Source organism: Schistocerca gregaria, chromosome X (assembly GCF_023897955.1).
Source record: "Schistocerca gregaria isolate iqSchGreg1 chromosome X, iqSchGreg1.2, whole genome shotgun sequence".
Lineage (NCBI taxonomy): Eukaryota > Metazoa > Arthropoda > Insecta > Orthoptera > Acrididae > Schistocerca > Schistocerca gregaria.
The window spans coordinates 108322100-108328099 of NC_064931.1; positions in this window are offsets into that span (position 1 = coordinate 108322100).

The window sequence follows — 6000 nt, forward strand, 5'->3', positions numbered from 1 at the left end:
GGGAAGCGGAAGTCGTGAACTACTGGAGGTTAAATGACAATTTTATTAGCACTGTATTTCCACTACCCCACGCTGATGAGACTGCAGATAGCTTACTAAAAATCAAGTGTTTAATTACTTCCGATTGTGCAAAGGGCTACAACCAGATACTGTTGAATGAAGGTGATAGAGAGAAAACAGTGTTCTCTACTCCAGAAGAACATTACGGATACAAATGATTACTGACGGGAATAACAGATAATGAAGCCACTTTTCAGAGACTGGTGAACACAGTACTACTCGGATTTCAGGTGTGGTTGTGTTCAGAGATACTTTAGAAGAGTATAATCTCAGATTTTAAGAAGTGCTTGAGAAGTTCCGGCTGCACAGTTTAAAATTGCAGGTTGCCAGTTGTGAATTTCTATGTAAAGAAGTAACTTACTTAGGGCACATAATTACGACAGAAAATTTAAAACCCGATCCACAGAAGGTGGGCATGATAAAAGAGTATCGAAGACGCAGCAGAGTAGTTACAGAGTTTTCTAGGGATCGTGTCATTTGACCATCGTTTCATTAAGGACTTCAGTCGAATAGTGAAACCGTTACATGAATTACTGAAGAAAGGAGCAAACTATGAGTGTTCGAGTCAGCGGAAACCAGCTTTCCAGGAATTAAAGGAGAAATTAGTTAGCCCCGATCTTACAGTATCCTGATTCTACGAAGCCGTTCATAATCACGACAGACGCTAGCAAGCAGTCGATCTGGGCCTTCCAGAGTGAAGGAGAATTAGGACAGGATTTACCAGTAGTCTTTGCATCCAGAATGCTGAACCGCGCCTAGAGGGGATATAGTACGATTGAACGAGAGCTCTTCGACACAGCATGGGCAGTGAAGCACTACCGACATTATGTGTATGGAAGAAAATTCATCGCATATACTGATCACAAACCCTTGAAATACGATACTGCAATGCCTGTGTTATTCATAATTAAGATGCATGCATGCATGTGCGAAGGAACAGGCATTGCGGCGACTATAGTCGTTATGAAATACATGAGGTGTACTCGCACTTGCGAATATGGATAACCATCAACTGTATAATGCAATGATGACAGCGAAAATTTGTGTCGGATTGGGACTCGAACCCAGATCTCTCTCTTATCGCGAGCTGTCGCATTACCATTTTTTAAGGAAGATGGGAGAAATAGAAACTTTTATTATTCACAAAATAAACATAGTACGTCCTTACACATTATAACTGTCCTGGAAGGAACCTCACTGCCGTCCTACCATGCAGCATGAAATAACAACAAAGTCAAAGTGGGGTCACCTCCGGCACCCTATAGAAAAGTATTTATAGATATTAAAACAAAATTTGAAGTACATCTCATTGCTAACTGTGCAAGCGTTAGTTTTTCCTAGATCGCATACTAGCATAGTTGTCCTTAGCCGATCACTTTACTTGGTCGGTTTCACAACGACAGCTCCGTTGTTCATCTTTGCGCACCAGGCACACCCCAAGTATATGGCGGGTCAGCAGAAACCTTTACTAGGAAATTGGCATACCAATCCTTGTACTTTTGTAGCCGTAGCAGTTTTGTGTGTCCATCTTGCAAGTATTGCCAGTAATCCAGTGCGTTCAGTACGTTCAGGCGTGTGTCTCTATAGATGTAATGGACCATCATACCTGTGATCCACGCCATTGCGTGACGCAGAAAGTACGTTTCCTCTGGAAAAAATGCTATGTCAGAACAGACTGCTGTATAGATAGTGCGCCGCATGAACGCTATTATCTTCCTTGCGAGAGTCCAGACAGCCAATGCCTCGCCGCAGACCAGCCGATGGTCGTCCGTACCCAGCACGCCGCAATGCTGACACATGGGCGAATCCGTCAAATGTATTGCGTACTTTTTATCATTTGTAGGGTATTTTCGGTTCACTACAATGTACCATTTTGATCTGACTGTTGTAGGTAGGTGGGGGTGGTGTACCATGCGCCAGACCACGTCCCAATTAACGGCTGGATGTTTACGTTCCACCCTATACCGGGCGATCTATCGAAGAAGCAGATGGTACACGTCCTTCGATGTCGACTGTCGGGTCGTCGGTAAACGCTCTCTAACGTAACTGTGTTCCAGGATGAACGTGCGCACATACGTTAACGGCGGCGATATATGGCCGACACTGACTGGAGGAAGATGCGATGTTGGTACTAGTTCTTCGATGATCGTCCCCGTAAGCGAGTGATTCCGTTGCGGCACCGTTTGAGCATAGTATTAATATACATAGAACGCGCCTTCTCGTGCACGTTCACTAAACCAACGGCCCCCTCTCGCGCTGGGAGGGTAAGCGTGTTGTACTGCAGCTTAAAGAGCTGTCCCAGGCATACATAGTACCCAAAAGCCGCCTGAATTCTCATAGCCATCGTGCTCGTCAAGGGGAGAAGGTGTGTCAGGTGGCACATCATGGGCGCGAGATAAAGGTTGACGAGTAACACGCTCTGCAGCATATCCATCGACCGTAGGGCGTTTAGTGGTACTGCCGTGCGGACTCTAAGTAACAGCCTTCGTTAGTTGTCCGCAACCGTTCCCGCTGTCTCCTTATGAAAGGTGATACCCAAACAGCGGAGGGTTTGCACCGCAGGTAAGGGTCCTTCCGTTCCTGGTTCTAGTCCACATGCATGAGTTGTGATTTTCGTTAGTTGACCTCGCTTCCAGCTGCCATCCCATACGTCTGTAGCCAATCCAGTGCTATTAGAGTCTCCCGCTCATTCCGTACGAGGAACACAATGTCATCCGCGTATGCTCTGCATTTGAATGATAAATGCCGTAGGGAGATCCCGGTAAGACGGCCGCGAAGGCCTGCGAGGCACGGTTCTAAGGCGATCGCATATAGGAGGAACAACAAGGGGCAACCCTGTCTCACTGATCTTAAGATCTTAAAATACTCAATTCTCCCTCTGTTGATCCCCATCGCTGATCTGGTGCCGTGCAACAGCCGCATCACAGCAGTGGTCAATAATGGCGAGACACCCATCTTGTTCATCACCGCCGCAAGGTACACATGATCCACGCGATCAAAAGCATGATCGAAATCTACAGCAATCATCGCCCCCGGAGGCGGTATGCAGCCGTGAGGGCAACGACGTCACGATAGTCTCCCAAGGCTGTGTGGATATTACTGATGCCGCCAAGACAAGTCTGATCGGCATGGATTCGATTATCCAGCGACTTTTTGATACGACTGCCCATTATGCGCATGGAGATCTTGTAGTCACTATTAAGGAGGGTCAGGGGGCGATAATCACAAGGCCATCATTTGGCTGCCCGAACATGACACATAACCAGCCCCAAACTTCGTATGTCGTCAACCACGTGTGTACAAACTGTACTCGTACATCCATATTCTCATATAGGGGAGACATTTTATTTGAAAATCGCTTGCCCGGTGTCGGCGGATAAATAGGATATTGCCGTGCGTGTGTTACGCTGAATTTCGATGAAGTGCTTCTGCGGACATGCATGCTCGGGTAGCCAAATGGTAAGGCGACCGCACGTGATAAGCGGGAATTCTGTGTTCGATTCCGATCTGACACAAATTTTCATTGTCGTCATTCCATCATACAGCAGATGGTGGTCCATATTCGCAACTGCGAATACACTTCATGTATTTAATAATAGCTGCAGTCGCCCCTGCGCTTGTTCCTTCGGACATGCACGCATGTCGTAATTCAGAATAACACAGGTATTGCAATATCTATTTATCCGCCGACACAGGGCAAGCAGCTTTCAAGTAAAATGTCCCCACTGTATGGCAACATACACAATGATTATGCGAGTACAGGCTGTAGACACATGGTTGACACACATATGGAAATTTGGGTCTGGCCGTGGGTCGTGTCGGGTAACCAAATGGCAAAACGACCGCTCGCAATGTGCAGGAAATCGGGGTTCGAGTCCCGGTCCGGTACAAATTTTCGTTGTCGTCATTCCATTATACAGCTAATGATTGTTTACATTCGCAACTGCAATTACACCCCATGTATAACTCTTGAAATCGTTGTGAAACTTCTTTATTAAAATTCTTTTCTGCTTCTATTGCTGAATGAAATGGGAAGTTGAAGCTTCTTATTTAATTCTGAAACAGCTGAGTAAACCTGAACGTACTGAGCTTACTTTCTCTTTACTTATTCTTAGCATGTCAACACTGATCCACGATATTCTAGTGCAACGCAATCTGGCTGCTCAAAAAAATTGCAACCTGACTTCAAATAATTAATTCAAAAGAATGGCCCTGACTAAAAAGAAATCTTAACAATAACCTATACATTTCATTAAGCACTTACCTCACAAAAATCTTCATTACACGAACTACTGTAATACAGCGAGGGCCAGTACTTCCAGCTAAATATACAATTCTAACTACTGAAGGTACTAACTTCTAATAGGGATATGGTTAGCAAAGGAAAGATTTTGTTGCGGAGCAAACAAAGTATTTACCTTAATAATGTAGCAACCAGTTCAAACATCATATAATACATAAACGTCCGTTACATCCAGTTCCAAAAGATTATATAACCATCGACAAATTATATTTCCATGACGGCCACACGTCCAGATCGTCCGCTCGAGCTAACACTTCAAACCTGTAACCTCCATCACCTCTGGCTATTCTTTCCCCACATCCATCACTGCTGCCTGTTCACCTCCAAGTGCCCAATAGTACTTCCATCACTGCTGGCGACTAACTTCCAACTGCCCAACACTATTGACGATTAACTTCCAACAACGAGTCCAACCAGCCAAAGAGTCTCTTACAAAGAAAGTGCAGTCAGATATCCAATGCAAAGCCAACACAGAAGCAGCACACTTACAGTTGGGGCATATAAGGGATCCGTCGTTAAGATTAATGAAATTCAGTATTAAACTGGCACAACTTGGCTCTGAAATAATGTACAAAAGAGGATAGCAAAACACGATAGCAGATGGCTTGTCACTCACACCATAAGACCCAACCGCAGTCATTAGGAATGTGGAAGAGGTCGACGAGGAAGAACAAGACGACCAGCAACCAGTAATTAGTGAAGAGGAGAAGTGAACCATTCTGAAGCAATTTTATGATTCGCCCGTAGCTGAACACCAAAGCCGCACATATGACGATATAAAAGGTATAGATCATGGAGAGGTATGAACTAAGATATACAATAGTATATTCGAAGCTGCGAGAGTTGTCGGAAGAACAAGATTACACAGAATAAGGTGAATATGCTCTTAGTGCTGATCGAAATAGTTAGTGAGGTATTCGCTTGTTGTGATGTCGGCATAGTCGGATCGCTTCAGATAACAGCGAAGGGGAATAAATACGTCCTGACGTTTCCGGAAGCCCTCACAAAACTCGTTGTAGCAGAACCTATAGCACAACACGATGCTGACGCAGTAGGGCAAGTCTTACCCTTAGTATAGAGAATTATTTGCAAATATGGAACACTGTCAGTATTATTAAGCGACTGAGGAACAAACTTCCAAAGTATCAGCCCAAAGAGGATTTGTCGTCTACTGAAAATTTAGAAGATTCAGGCTTGTGCGTGCCATATCCAAATGAATGGAGCTCTCGAAAAAATGCATTCGACGCTAACAGAATATCAGTGCCAATATGTAGGAGCGAAGCAAGAAAACTGGGATGAATGGATGCGTTTTTCCACTTTTGTAGATGACATCACACCACATTCATCAGCTGGGTTCACTCCACTCAAACTATGTTTTGGAAGAATATATAACATCACGAAATTGTTCAGTGGGATCCGACCAAAGTAGAATACAGCTATGATAATTAAGTAACGGAACTAAGGAATGAAATGGGCTAGATGGATCAGATAGCAAGAGACTTTAATGAGGAGTGCAAGGAGAAGAATAAGGAATACTACGCCTGCTCTCAAAATCTCTAGGAATTCAAGGCATGAGACAAGGCATTATTACATGACGAAAGTGTGAAAAGAGTGTGGTCAAAGAAATTAACAAGGCC